General features: G+C 47.8%; 1 long non-coding RNA gene across 1 annotated transcript; it reads left to right on the plus strand.

Annotated features, from left to right (window-relative positions):
- On the plus strand, nucleotides 3,237-13,965 carry LOC110408440. The gene is made up of 3 exons (XR_002444346.1): nucleotides 3,237-4,002; nucleotides 11,416-11,565; nucleotides 11,708-13,965. It is a non-coding gene; the product is annotated as an uncharacterized LOC110408440 (long non-coding RNA).

The raw sequence follows: 15,803 nt of genomic DNA on the forward strand, positions 1-15,803 counted from the left end.
CCAAATAACACTAACGGCCAGAGCTCACCTCTTGTTATGAACCAGGGAAGGGCTGAGCCCGGCTGTGGCATGGCTGCAGGCTGTAATGCGGGGCTGTCAAAGGAGCAGCTCAGTGTTAAATCCTTTTGATGGTTCTCCTGCTGAGGGAAGAGATGATATCTCATCATTAATGGAGTTGAATTAATATAAATTAGCTGAGCATCTCCTCGCCGCTTCCGTTCAGGCAGAGAAAAGGGGTTTATTGGGGAGGCAAAAGCAACGATGCCTTTCACCTCGCATTCACTCTGCCATCCATAAAGATGCTGCTGACCTCGCAGTCTTCCCTCTCCTCCTCCCTCCTCTGGCAGGACCGAGGTGATGTAAAATAAAATGATTATGTGACATCCCGGGAACGTGGGGACTGTCCACAGCACGGACCTCGGGTGACCTTTACCCAAGTGACAGGTGACCTCCCTAAATCAGCCCCATGAGATGGGACATTGCCAGCAGGGCTGGAGCATCCGCAGCATCGCCAGCTCCAGAGCGCAGTGCTGGGTGCCCGCTGGGCCACGAGGGCTGCTCCTTCTCCTTCCCTGCTGCTTGGCTTCCTCCTCCTTCCACCCTCACGCTGAGCTCCATTCCTCCAGGCAGGAACAGCACCGAGAAATGCTCACAGCCTGTCCTGAGTTTACAAACAATTTGTATGGCCAACACTGAGCCCCAGAGAAACTGCCTGCATGGGAACTGCCCACCTCCGGAGAAACGAAGACAGGTACTTCTTTACCAAGCAGGTGTTAATTCTTTAAGCACAAGTCTAAACCTTAAAGTGTAGTTCAGCAGCATTTGAAGGTGGCTGAGTGTCTGTGCACGATGGTGAAATGGTTCCATACGCCAGAGCATACACCTGAGTCATTATTTAAAGCTATTCTAGGCAGGCAGGACATGCACTGTATATTATATCCTGCACTTATAAAAAGCTCCATTAAAAGAACATCATTAAGGCTGTCGAGCCCAGCACTCAGCAGCTGTGCTGTGCCCAGGGCTGCCTGCCCAGGGCCATTTGAACCCCTCCTGCCAGTGAATCACGGCCCAGCCTGACAGAGTGCTTTGGATACCTGCACCATCTCCCCATGCTGGATACAGGATAGAGGCTTTGTGCCGTCTTACCAAGCATCTTCTACCCTGTTATTGTCTTATTGCCATAGCCATGGGCCACATGCATGTACCAGGGTACTGCTGTGGGGTATGAGCACTGGGAGTGTGCTGTACCTTGAAGGAGGCAAAGAGAAAGAAGAGAATTCAAACGAACCAATTTCTTGTTCTAAGACCTTTTTGCCTCTTTGCAGCTGCTTCTGATACAAAGGCAGAACCTTATCTCCCCGCTGCACGGAGCCAGCACTACAAACAACTGCCTTGTTGTAATGCTCTGAATGCAGTATTCGCCGCAGCCCACACAGCGTGGGACACGTTCCCTTCCCATCACCACCGGCCTTTTCCCCCTTCTCTCTCCCTAGCTTCTGTAGTGTCCCTGCTTAACAGGGGGCTGGGCGAGATGATCTCCAGAGGTCCCTTCCACCCCCTACGGTTCTGTGGTTCTGTGTTTGCTTTCAGCACCCTGCTGCCCCAGGCCCTGGCATCAGGGCATGTGAGTGAAGGGGAAGGCCACCAGGCCACGATCCATCCCAAAAAGCAAATACTAAGCAATGGGGCTGGCAGCTGAGCTTGTATTCTGGAGTCCCCTGATAGCAGCTCAGGTGTCCAGGCTGCGGTACTACAAAGGGTCTCTAAGGCTCCTGTCATAACATCACAATCCCTTACAACTTTTAATACAAAATCACAGAATGGTTGGGTTGGAAGGGACCTTACAGCCCCCCAGCTCCATCCGCTGCCATGGGATGGTTGCTCCCCACCAGATCAGGCTGCCCCACTCATGGTATAAAACAGGAGGAAATAAGAGACCAGGCAAAAGCAGGAAGATTATTTGCCGATGACTTGCAATCTGTGCAAGGCCTTAAAGGAGAGATGCTGAGGGCCCTTGAGAACTTGTGTAGAGAGATGTGAGCAGGTTGGTTCTGTTAACCAGGCCAGCAAGGGTCTGAGAGCTCTAAAAAGCTCTACAGGGTCTACCTGCCCTGGCAGGAAGGGAATTAGTTAAATTGTAAGGAGAAGCTGAGAAAAGATTGGTTGTGCACAAACTGGATGTAAATACATTCAGGTGTGAAACGGACAGATGAAATACCTTTGAGGACCCTTCAGAAACAAATAGTGGGCAAGAGATAGCAAGCTGCTCTCACTGGGGACTCTCAGTGCTTTGGAGAAGGGATTGGAGCTTGTTCATCAGCTGGAGCTTGTCCATCTCCGCTCTATCCATCAGGAGCACTTTCTCCACTTTGACTGAAGCCAAAATCCTGTAATTGTGATATTAAGGCAGAACATCAGCCTCTGTGTGACCAACAGAGCTGCAAACCACAGTATGGGCTAGAAAACCCTGTGATCTGACCACAGGTGCCCCAGGAACATGGTGGGACTCAAATGGGAAGCATGCATCAGGAGGAGGCCATGGAGATCCCCCTGAGGACCCCATTGTCCTTGCCATGAGAAGTCTTTGGGGAATTAAGCAGGAGATGGTCTGCACCACATCTCCCAGCTTAGAGAAGATGGTGGGAGGTGCTCAGATCCTCTGCAGAAGTAGCTTTTTCTAGAGTTCATGTATTCCAGTTAATACGATAAAGTTCCAGTCTCCTTGCCAGAATCATGCAGCTACCGCAAATACCTTTCATGCCACACAAAATTCCTTCTGAATGCCCCAGATCCAGAGAGCAGGAGGAGACCAAGAGACAGAAGGAGACAATGATTGCCCCAACCCACTCCTCCGCGCCGCTGAAGCAGGAATTTGCTCTCCAACTGGAATGTGGTCTGCTTAATAGGGCCACAGAAGCAAAGAGGCTGCATCTGTAATGTTTCTGTCAAAGCAAATGAGGTCATTAACAGACGAGTTCAGTGATGGAATTGTCTCTCGTAGTATTTATTATATGGTCCTTTTCCTGACACCTCCCACTGAGAGAATATTAAATATTTAATGCACACCAAGGCTTTGCTCATTTTTCATTCCCACTTCAGCATTTCAAGTCGGCTCCAATCTGCTGCTAGCTACAAAGTCGACTGGACAATGGACTGTAATGAATTAACTCTTTGGAAGCCGCCGTAGCATTTACAGGACTGCCATCAGCCTGGGTGCTTCATCATCTCTGCCTCACGCGTGTGCTCTGGAATTCAATCCGCAATTCATTAAAACAAAGTAGGGGGAGGAAGGCGAGGGAGGAGAATTTGGGAAATAGCTTTCAGGAACCATAAATAAATAAATAATGAAGGGGGAGATGGAAATGTTGACTTGCCAAGGTGACAGGGCTTCGTTTACTTGGTGCTTCTAGGGCTGCTATCGCCCAAAATGAAAGTTGCTCCTGTGAAATGTAACAGCCCTTCAAATCCCAAGCATCACATCCAGAAAGAATGGATGAAAATGGAGACTGCAGAGAAAGGAGCTTTTCTGTTCAGTCTGTTCTCCACTGCTTTGAACACTGATCCCAGGGTAAAGTGGAAGCAAAACCTCTGAGAAAGAGCTGACGGCCATGGCCAATAAGAAACAGGGCATCAAGGACTGCAGAGCAGGATGTCACCTGTGGTTTGACAAGTGCTACTCACGGCCAATGTCAACAAAATGTCTGAACTTCCAACTGCGACTTTGAAAATCTCTGTCCAAATGTTTGGTTGGATGGTGCCTGAAGAGAAGGCCCATTCAGTAAGGACATTGTAGCAGAAATGCGAAGTCACAGCTTGAAGCAGTGATGGAGCACCTGGTGGGAAGGCAGGGCCAACCGAGGGGAGATCAGGTGCATGCAATGTACCTGAGTGACCAGAGCGAGTGGAGCTGGGATCCACCCCTTCCCAGACGTCATTTAAGGGATGGTGGTGGAGGCAAAGGCATCTTGTTGGAGATCCATTCATAGCTGAGGTGTTCTGAAGGTATGCAGCTTCTTTCCTTTATTTCTGTGCTCCCAGCTGTTGCATTTCAGCAAATCCTTGCTTGCTGCAGGTTGGGGTCTTGTCACTCTGCTGTCATTGCTGTGCTTTCCATGATGTTAAGGCATGTTACTCTCTGAGGCTTTTGCTAGATTGCTTTGATCATTACAGTACCTGGGACTTCTTCTCACCACCCTTTCATCTAAAAAGGGAGAGTCTTTGTGGATAATGGTATGGCTGCAATGTCTCCTGGGTGGCAGGGACCATCAGAGCAGCATCTGTCAGGCCTGCAGTTGTCCCACCTCCTCCATACTCTGCCTGAGGAAGGCACCTACAAGTAATATTTTCCAGTGACAATTACTCCCTTTATTTACTGCTCCTCTCCCATCCCCCTACAGCACCATCACTTCTACAGAAACTACCATACACGTGATCCCTCAATCACAATGGGCAGGGAAAAGCACAGAAGTCCACTCAGACTGCTTTCACCCACAAGGCAGAAATTTCAAGGAAATCTAATCCTCACACACTTTTCTTTAGGGGGGAAAAAAAAATCCACTGGCAAATTACTCCTGCTTTTAGACTTACAAGCTCCCATTTGCTTATCTGGTTAACGCTGTCTGAGACACCAGGAAATCTGATTCCTGCTCATGGTGTGAGCACAACCTGTAGGCGCTTGACCTTTTTAATGTTCTGTAATTTGATTGGGTGGCTGTTCCATGTTTCCTTGTCACCTGCCCTAGTAATCTGAGAGGGAGAAGTGGAAAAGACAGCCAGCAAAAATACAAGCAACACAAGTAGGAATTAGTTGAAGCCTTGGGATTCCGGAATCACTCAAAGCATCATCTTCATGGAGAGCATGGCCCAAGCATGGCTTGGCTCTATGTTCTAGTGTCACCTGCTGCCTTCATTCAGCCCTTCACAATTCAAATTCCCAGTGTGGCTTTATACTGAACAGACCACATACTCTATTTTTGACTTAAAATATCTCATTTTCCCTCCAGTGACTGGATGCAGAAATACAGTAGCACAGAACCACCCCAATGCAGCCTGCGTTACGCCAGCCACTCGGTTTATTTATGTGTGTTTGATCATTTCTTCCTGCAGTCCTTAATGAAGTGCCATGGATTGAAATGCATACAACTGGAAATGGCTCCTCCCCTGCTCACAGAATGGCTGCTTGGCCAAAGCTCAGTGCGAAGGCCAGTGTTGACCTATGTATCTTCATGTGAAGATTTGTGCCTTTTCTGATACAGTGGCACAAAAGTTTGATTGTTTGGGGAGCAGAATCCTCCTAGAGAAACAGCTGGCAAGTGTATAGTTGTTTTTATAAGGTACCTGGCAAAACTGGGCCTCCAACCAAGGGCCTAAGGATGTGTAATTTTAATCACTGGAGTATGATTGAGTCAATATTCCATAAGGATTATATCCAGAGGCATTCCTGCTCAGCACAGGGGATTGCATGCGAACATTTCAGTTCAACTTTCTCTTATAGCCTTTGTGTTCCAATTCTGGAGATCCTGATCATCCTCAAATCCCATTTTAGGATCTTGTCACTCAAATGACCTTTTGAGGAGTTACACGTACTCCAGGTTTTACAGAGTTGCATCCTTTCTCTGTTCTCTGCCAATAATTAAGCTTTTTCAGTGACAAAATTTCCCAAATTGTTTTGAAGAATTAATTGTTGAGAAATTATTGTATCCCAGGCAATTCCACCTTAAAGGATTCTTGGAAACTGTAGGACATAGCCTCACTTTAGGGCCCAAGGCTTCATGTGCATGCAATGTCTCATGTTGATATTTTGTATTCCTGAAGCCAAAGGTGATGCTTCTGATTTCCATGCACAGGTATATCTGCAAACTGCAGTTGAGCACCCAAATCCCTCTGATTGTCAGAGGATATTGGACAGCTTCAAATCTCCCAGCCTTGGATGGCACCCAACCTGCATTAACTCTAAATCAGTGATGCCAATGAAGAGCAGAGAAGTGACCAGTTCTCACTGAAATCAGTAGCATGTAATTTTGCCTTTTTTTTTTTTTTTCCCCCTTCTCTGGCTCATGGGCAGTGATGCAAGGATTTCAAGCAACATAAAACCCAATGTAGCTCCGTTAGATTTACTGGCAACTGGAGGCTGTTCTTTGCCTGCTGCCATTCTAAATGGTGGATGCTGTGAAGGTCATCTTCTTGCTCTGATAAATCTCAAGTTAGAAGGATGGTAGCAGAGGCCATTAAGTGCAGGAGGAAGTTATGAGAGAAGAAGAACCTAGGACAGTTCTCTTGAATTTTCACAGCAGGGGTACCAGGCACACTTACCATGGTCTGGATTATAGAAAATAACTGCACTTTGGAGCCAAGAAAATTCTCTGACATCACAATGGAGAAAGAAATGCTAGCTGCTAATGTCAGATTTCTTGAGCATCCAGTTTGGTCATGTCCCCCGATGGTGTGATGTGACATGTCTGTGATGGCAGTGGGATCGTGGCTCTTATAACCAGGCAGATCCCCCAGAGACCTGGGGTATGGAGCCAGCCAGCTCTGCTGGGTGTTCTGCTCCGTGGCCGTTCCCTCAAAAAGAGGATGAAGAAAGTGTAGAGGCCAAAGGAAGGCTGCCTGATTTGGTCACCTCACATTTTTGTTTCTAAACTCTAAAATGCCAACATTGGTCTGTTTTTTGGCCAGGTGAAGCAATTCAGTTCAGCCTGGAGCATAAGAAACAGGAAGGATATTTTGAAATGCCAAGTTAATTTGAGCTGAGAGATCTGTTTATTTTGAAAGATTAAAAAGAAACACTGAATGGTTCTCTTTTGTTATTTGGTCCCAACAGTTGATCCAAAACTGAAGCTTGTTGATCAAAAGTTCCTGAAACTTTGCATGACCCAAATACAAAAGTTCTCACTTAAATGTGAGAAGAAATGTCTTTAATGAAAGACAAGAAGGTTCCTACTCAAAACGCTGGGAGCTATTTGCTAAGTGACTTGCTCCTTGCAGCTGATGTTCACAGGTATCCTTGCTCATGAACAGCCCTTCTCACTTCAGACCCCAGATGCATCTGCAGCTGGTAGAAATGGCCACAGCTCCAAGTCCAAGCTGGCTGAGGATCTGCTGCTACTTCTGTTCTCTGGTTACTCCACATCTGAGAACTTTTCATGGAAAAGTGAAGCAAAGTTCAGGACTTATCGCATACGACAGAGCATTATATAGAGATCTCTGGGTGCTTAGGAGACCTTCCATTAACTTCAGGGCTGTGGCTCAAACCTTTGATCAGCAAAGTGGGACCAGTACAGAGACAGGGAAGGTCTCCTGTGCTCTCAGCACCATGGATCCCCTTTGACCTTGTTTGAGTCAGACCTCGATTTCTATGGCTGTAAACGAGTGATAAGACTATTTACTGCAAGATGCCTGAGTACAGAAAGTGCCAAGGATCATCCTGGCTAATGGCTAGGTGATGTCAGAGGGGAAGGAGTTGCATATAATAAAACAGATTCTTTTTCACGTGGGTTCACTTAGGTTGCAAGCTGCAAGAACAAGCTTGGGATTTACCCTTTTTTGTGTGATTTTATGTGAATAAAAGAGCGTGCTAGATCTTCTATAGAACAAGTGCTTTGGTGAAATGAAGAAAATCATTAGGATATTACTGAGATGGAAGGAAGCTCCCCAGAGGGATGGGCACTCCAAACTCTCTTTGGTTCCCTCTAGAGTCAGATGCAAAGAGAGCATCTCTCCGTGGTGGAGATGAAGCTGTTGGCAGACAGTTACCCACTCAGCTTGGTTCTATGGGGGGGGGAGAGGACAGGACTGCATGCCAGCAGGCAGCCCCACCATCCAAGATAGACACACTCTGCTTTCTTTTAAGCTCCTTCAGTGATTTGCATGGCTGGTAGCAACATTTGGATTTCAGGCAATGCTGCCACAAAGCCACAGGCTGTCTTGTGATGGTAACATACCCATCAACAAGCTGCTGCAGAGCACAGCTCATCCAGATGGCTCTGGCTTTGCCTTTTCTGCTGGTAAGCTCTCCTCCTCCTCCAGGAGCGGATGCTGTTGCTCCTGTTGAGATCAGGCACCAGACAGCACTGCACAGCCATCAGCACTCTGAGAAATCCTCCAGATCTCCAGAACAAAATAGTGCATAAATCCAGGCTGCAGAAACCAGAAGGCCAGGCACTGTGTTCACTGGGAACAGCACGGCTCTCTCAGCACAGGTCCATTAATTTGTCCTGAAGGTCTCCAATTCATGTATTGTTTGGTTTATTTTAGTTTGCCTTTGTGTGATTGTGATATGGCTCTTGGTGGTTGGGTTTCAGTTTGGGGATTGTTTTTTTTTTTTATTCTTTCACAGCAGTTTTAGCTGCCATTTCCGTAGGAATAGTATCTGGGGAGCTCTGGAAACTGATTGTCAGCAAAGACTGAGCTCTGGTTTAGTCAAGAAAACGCATCCAAGGGGATCACGATGTGGGATTTGCCCCTCAAATTGCAGTATGATGATCATCTGCCTGCGGAAGGGGCTGCATACTCACCTCCCCCAGAGATGTCTTCTCATCCACTGATAAGGGCTTCACTTCCCCCCTCTGCTGACACAGCACCTACTGTGTAGCCTTGATCCAGGACCGGGCTCGTGATCGTTCCAGTAATGCACAGTAAAGGTGCCATTTTTCACCATAGATTAAACACATCAGTGCTGTTGACCTGGCCAAATGGCAATCTGCAGTAATTATATTCTATTAAAAGAGAGACCTCTGAATGCAGACTTGGAGCTCTCTTTGCATCCCACCTTGAGTGATGACATGCATTTTCCTGTCTGTAAACCAGTGACTGCTGCTGGATCTGCACTGCAGTGAAGAGTAGGAATGAGAAGAGGAATTCCCTGGTCTTTGTAGATCCCTTGGAAGGCAGCATTCTCAAGTGTAAATTCTCTAGTTAATCTATTTCCATAGTGCTTACGTGGTATTTGATATACTGTGGAGGCTACCGACAGAAACCAACAATGAAAACAGTTGTAGAGTCTTTTGACCAGGGAGGTGGTGGGGTCAGCATCCCTGGAGCTGTTCAAGACCCATGGGGATGTGGTCAGTGGGCACGGTTGGGTGGGTGTGGGGTTGGACTTGGTGATTTAGACATCTTCTCCAGCCTTAAAGGTTCTGTGATTCTATGAAGAACATAAAGATGGAGCGGGTAGCTTACCCTTCATGAACTGAATGTCTGTGGGTCCTCCTCCTGTTGCTCGCTATTGTGACAGTGAGGCCAACAAAGAATATGTGCAGAAAAGACTGTTTTCTGAGAAACATACTGAGAAACATGGTATGGCCTCGTAACCCTGGGAGATTCTACCATTGCCAGCACTTCAAGTGAGATTTACAACTAGCTGAAGGCTCAGCAAAATGAAATGAGTCCTTACCATCTGCTTTTAGCTCATGTTACAGCTCACAGACTGAGTGCTGTGGTTTCATAGGACTTTGCTGTGGCTGCTGATGCTTTCTGCACCAAAACTCGTGCAGTTTGTGTCAGTGATGCCCATGCTGGTGAGAGCTGTGGATCTGCATCCCAACATGCCCAGAGGCAGTGGATGTTCTGATAAGGAAAAAGTTTTGCTTTTGAAAGGCTTTGTTTCTTCTGGATTTTGCTGACTGGCACCTCCTGCTAAGGCTTGAGAAAAGCCTGAAGCCTTTCTGAGAACTTTTAGCAATGTTCCAGACACAGTTCATGTGAGCAGAGATTCCCCCATTACAGCATTGTTCTCCCCAGCCAGAACTGCCTTCCCCACATGTGTCAGTGCTCTCTGAAAATTAGCTAAATCTTCTGAATATATTGGAGGGGGGTAGCAGACCCTCCCAGAGCGTGAGCCCATAGGGTTAAGACTTATAGGAAGAAGCAGTATCTTCTCTCAGTCCAATAGATATTATTGGAGAAAGCTTGCAGGAGCACAGTCTCTGCTTTCGTGTGTGAAGCAGAAAATGTGTGGCTTTGGGCTATGAATCAAACCCTATCATTAGAGCTGGACAGGCTGCTGAGCACCTTGTAGTTCAGGCTGTTCTCAAATGCACCCCATGGTTTCCTCATTTGCCTCCAGGAATCCCTGTAACTACGGGAACCATTTTGTTTTGCTGATGGAGAAGGGAATCAAATAGTTGAACCCTTCATCAACGTGTAAACACAACTGGCAGCTTTGGATGATTTGTTGGCTTGGAGCAGAGCCACGAGACCTGGGGATTGCAGTCCAAGTTCCTAGAGCTCTGGCGCCTGACGCACAGAGCAGCAGATCAAAGTCAGGAGGAGCGAAAGTCGTTATCAGTTGGAGAGGCGGCCAGAGGGACTGCCAGGTGGGATCTCCTGGAAATATCTCCTGCCCGCTTCCAATCTGGCAATTCCGGCTGAACCTGGGTCACCTACTTAATAAAAATTCCGTGTTCAGTCCGTAGAAATGCTTCCAGCACAATTAGATCAATTTCCTCTAAGTAGCAATAAATGTGTTTTCCTTTAAAAGGCCAACACAAGCACATCATCACAGCCTATAATCCCCATTCTCTCTATTAGCTCAAAGTACATCCCAAAGGCCAAGGGTCACAGCTAAAGACTAATCAGTCTCATTAGCCTGTCTAATTTATCTTAACTAGGGGGACTAAACACTCTAAAACTGTTGGTGAGCCTTTTTGATCAGGATATGGCAGTCATTCATCTGGGCCCTTGGCAAGCCAAGGCAGCGAGCAGAGAAGCTCCCTGAGGATGCTCCCACCCCACACAGCCACACAGGATGGGGTGAGCCCTCAAGGGGCTGCTGCTATCCCCCCAGAGCCATCCCAGCAGCCAAACCTCTCATTAACACAGCCCTTAGATGTTGCCCTAGTGCCACAGCCCAAGGCAGTGAGGCTGGACCCAGGGCTCCAACCCACACTCCCATCCTGAAGGCTCCTGGCTGGAAGGAATTTCGGAATATGTGCTGCCAGCAAGGCTTTGTTGGATGTTAAAAGGTAAGGAAATGTGCTGCTTAGAGAGGAAGGAATCAGATTATTTAAGGAGTTGCAACAGGAGGAGGCTGGCCAAGCTCTAAATCAAAGCCTTCTCTTGAGACTCCTGGAAGAAAGGAAAAGGTTATCCATGAGATCCCTATTTATATCCCAGAAATATGTGGCTCTAGAGTAACTCCATTTTCAGGGACAATCAAGCACAGAAAGGAGCTCAGGAGGCTGCCAAAACGCTCTGCCCAGGATCCCACCTGGGAGGCGAGGCTCGAGGTGCGTAGCATCCTATGCAGAGGGTAAACTTCAGGAGTGCTGCTCTGGCATGAGATTTCACAGCAGTTTGTGTCATTCTGACTATTTTTCAGTCATCCACTTTGATTTTCTCACTTTCAGGATACTCAGATGGGAACTGTTCAGTGGAAATCATTCATGATCTTTTCTGTGCCTTTCCACGACACAGGCATTTCTGCATTCATGCCATGCAGCCCAACTTAGGCCAATCCAGGCAGAAGAGAATAGAGTGGAAGGTGGTTCAGAGGAGGTGAAGAACCCCCGTGCAGCTCAGACAGCAGAGCACTCACTCTGTGGTCCTCTTGGTGAGCTGTTGTAGGTGAGACAGAACCCCATGCAAGGCCACGTGGCTCTGGTTCCATGGGCAATGCAATTGATCGCAAACGTGGGAACAAGGATGAACAAGACTTGAAGATTTTGGGGGGGAGAAACTGTGGCAAATATAATTTTCCTCTTCACAGAATTTAAGGAGATTTTCAGGAAAGCCTGACAATCCCAGCCTGCCTGGATGGTGAAACATTTGAAATCAAGGCTGCGTTTAACCTCCTAGCCTGGACTTTTTAGGAGGGCTTGAACAGCACGTCCTCTCCAGCAGGGAAGAGTCATCTCTCTGATCTCAGATGCTTGTGTGGCTACATGCAACTCTGAAGGTGGTGGGAAAAACGTTCCCATCCATCCCAGTTCATCAGAGCAATCCAACACATGATTACTTTCAATCACAAACTTACACCTGGCTGAAGCTAAGCAGAAGCAAACAGTGATGTGTGAGCAACCACATAAACCCAGGCTTCGCAGGTGCTATGGGCATCATGTCTGCTTTTCCTTTTCTTCCACTTTTTGCTCTCTACGAGGCTGTTACAGGAAGCAGCCCATGGGTTTGTGACAGGACGCGGTTCAGGCGGACTCGTGTGGCTGAGATGTGGGCAGGAGGGGAGCTCAGTGCCTCAGCTTATCCTGGCTGGGCACCTCACCTGGGCTGGGAACCAGCTGCTGTCATCCAGGGAGATGCTGGGAGGCTCTGAGGGACGATTCACCCTTCTGTCTGCATGAGCATGTCGGGGCAGATGAGTCGGGTTGTGAGGATGCTGCCTTTTTCCCAGGACAGTCGAGGAAGTCTAGACTGTGTGCTTGGGTTAGTCAGCGAACTTCTAGGCAGCCCTGGGAAGCAAACAGCATTGCACCCCAAACACTTGTCAGGCCACGGAGGCAGCTGAGGTGAAACCACATCTCACTCCCAACACTGCAGGAGCCCTTCTGGGCGATGACTTATTGTTGAGCTATTTCCTGAGATCCACAGTAGGAAGTGCCTGCTCCTGTTCCCCAGCTCTGCTCGCAGTGGCCTCCCACATCATCACAGAGGGCACTGGCATGGAGCTGAAAGAGCAGAAGAACACAGCCAAGGCTTTGCCCCGCGTGCAGAACGCTGCGGAGCCAGGTTCCTGCTGAAGATCGTATTCATTTTGGCGTTAATCAGAAGGCATTTGTAATGTCCTGGCAACGAGGAGGAAGGCAAGACATGGAGGAGGTGGAGGGGAGGGAAGGAAATTCATTTGTTGAGATGATGGAGTGACTCCTTCAAAGGAAAAATTAATAATGATTAAAACGATGCCAGAGACTGTCCGTCATCCCCACCAGAGGGGTCCAGCGCTCGGCACCTCTCCCTGCTGATTACCATCGAGCTTCCAATTTTCATATAACCTTGAAACGCAATCATGTCAATGTATGCAAGAGGATTCTCTTTTTCTGTTGGGCAGAGAGATGTCAATGGATCTCTTTTCCTTCTTGCTTTCATCCGTTACTTAGAATCTGTGTATAAGTCCCGTCCTTCAGCATTTCCCTTTTAGAGGTCTGAAGGGAAGCTCTGCGCCCTCCCAGTGTGGTCTGTGGGCAGAGGTAAATCTACTGAGCACGGCAAAGCAAAGACGAGGTTTCCCTTCCTTTTCTGTGATGCCTGACTCAGTATTTAGGAAGACATTTTATGGCACTCAATTCCCAGGGCAGCAGCTGATGACTTTATTCTGCCTCCTCCTCCTCACTGCACCCATGCTGCTCCTCCTGCAGCGCTTCCTTCGCTGGAGATCCCGCTGTCTGGTTGTATTGCAATGCAGATAAACCCTCTTTGTATCATTTCCAGGGGAGAGAAGCAGAACAGAAGACTCTTTTTGGAAATCTGCTGCTTCTCTCTTGCACGCCGCCTTCCCCTGGCAGAGCACTGCACGCAGCATCCTTGCATTCCGGATCTTGTCCCCAACAAGCTTTTGCTGACTGCATAACCTTCACTAACCTGAAATTCCTGAGTAGTCCCCAGAGCTCAATGCATCTTGGAATAAAATTTTGGTAATGTCATTTAAGGGTATTCCTAATCCAGAATTATTGAGGAGGCCTGGGTCATGGGAATTGAGTTTGACACTTGACAAATTCTTGGCTTTGTGTAAATGGACAGGCCGCAGAAATAACTGCCTTTGGATGTCACATGAGGAGAAATTAATTCTTTATTAACTTCCGCAATGATAATCTAATAAACTCATTTGCTCTACTAGTTTCAGCACTTAAGGCGCTCAGTCGATTGGATGCAAATAGATTTTTTTCCTCCCCTCTGGAAAGGTGCCTCTGTAGCAGGAGAGGGGTGTTAGTGAACAGCCAGGCTGGGCGGCTGGGGCAGGGCGGGCATGCTCAGCTCCTGCGCTGCACAGTGCTAGAGAGATGGGCAGAGCAGAAAGACAACAGCAGGGGCTGGAAAAAAAGTATTGTATTTGGCTTTTTCTTTTTAATTAAATATTCATATTTCAAACAAATTTTCTTGAAGTTGAGTTCAGATCCCTTTTCTTCGGTCAGGTATTTCAAGATAATACGCAAGAAGCCAATGTGTTAGCTGTTTCCCATTAGTATGATAGCACAAGGCAGTAGTCGCAGCCACGCTCGGGCTCTGCTGGGAGCTGTACACAGCTGGAGTTCCTACCCCAAAACCTTTGTGGTAAATGCTAAGCTTCAAAATGGTTTTTAATGGGATGATGTGGACTAAGCAAGGCTCTAGCTCTAGAAGCCAAGGCCATCCAGAGGGAAAATAAAGCGCAGTGTGGGACCTGAGTGTCAAATCAAAACCAGCCATTGCCACCCAGAGGTTGGATTTCAAATGTCAAACCCCGAGCTGCTGCAGGCTGCCCAGGAGCCACATTCCAAACAAACAAACAAACAAACAAAACGGCTGCAGAGGGCAGAATGAAAGGCGAGCTCACCCTGTGAATGTCAGGGGATGGAGCTGCATCCCCAGCTCTGCCATGCCCTGCGAGAAGCAGCGAGCCATCACAGCCCAGCTTTGCTCCTCATGTCTCCTGCAGGGACACCCGGATTTTGGGACCAAAGCTGTTGGCAGAAGCATCTCTCCAGCTGGGAACCCCCTGCACAGCAGGTTGAAGGATGTCAAAGCTGTGCTACCAAGTAAATCGAGGTGTGGGTGTGGAAAGCTACCACGGTGCTGGGGAAGAGCAGGCTGGCAGCATCGCCACGAAAGCACCCTGTGCAGTCAGAGCAATTAGGAACTGAAATCACTGCGCGGTGCTTTCCGGCTCAAGGGGCATCACCCTGTCCTGCTGCCCCCCAGTTCCTGGGCCACAGGACAAACCCGCTTTGTTCCTGGGACTCTTGTTTTCTCAAAGAGCAAGAGAATCAGAATGGCATTAAAATAAATAACAAAAATCTCCTGCGTTAGAATAACAAACTGCTTCCTCCCGGATCGGATAACGGCTCTCAGGGAGGAAGACAGGCATTCATTACTGAGCTTTGTTTGCGAAGAAATGTTGAGCAATTGTTGGTAATAACAATAAATGATAGCCCTGTACGGTTTTCCTATTGCATTAGTTCAGATCCAGTGGCACCACCTGTTTCATTTCACCTTTCTCCCGCCGATACCCCCTGTAGATCTGAGGACTGCCTCCCTGCATTTGTATTTGGGTATAATTTGAGGGTAACTTGATTGGTAATTAGAGCAGAATAGAAGACTGAGTATTTAACTACCCATATATCTCTCTCTAATTTAAATAATTCCTAATATATCTAACTGGTTTGCCTCATACTGCACTGATGTGTATTGAACTGGCGATAATGAAATAAAGAATGTGAGGGGGAAAAATGTTATTTCAGAGTCGGAAGATCACCAATTAATGACATGAAAAGCCTGGTGGGAATATCTGTGCGCTTCATGCCCCTGCTGCTTCGAATGTAATGCGGTCAGAGCCATGGCACGAGAGCTGTCAGAACAACGTGTGTTTCTGTGCAGCTTCTGAACAGGATCCAGTGTCCCATGGCTTTGGGATGGGGCTTACACACAGAAGGTAGGAGGGAGGAATGTGGCCCTCGGTACCTTCAGCTCACTGCCAGACAGACATCAGGGCCTGGAGTGTGTCCAGAGAGCGGCAATGGGGCTGTGAGGGGTCAGGAGCACAATGAGGTCTTATGGGGAGCGGCTGAGGGAACTGGGATGGTTCAGTCTGGGGAAGAGGAGGCTCAGGGGAAACCTCATCGCTGTCTGCAACTCCCTGAAAGGAGGTTGTGGCAAAA

The sequence above is a fragment of the Numida meleagris genome, chromosome 19 (assembly GCF_002078875.1).
Source record: "Numida meleagris isolate 19003 breed g44 Domestic line chromosome 19, NumMel1.0, whole genome shotgun sequence".
NCBI lineage: Eukaryota > Metazoa > Chordata > Aves > Galliformes > Numididae > Numida > Numida meleagris.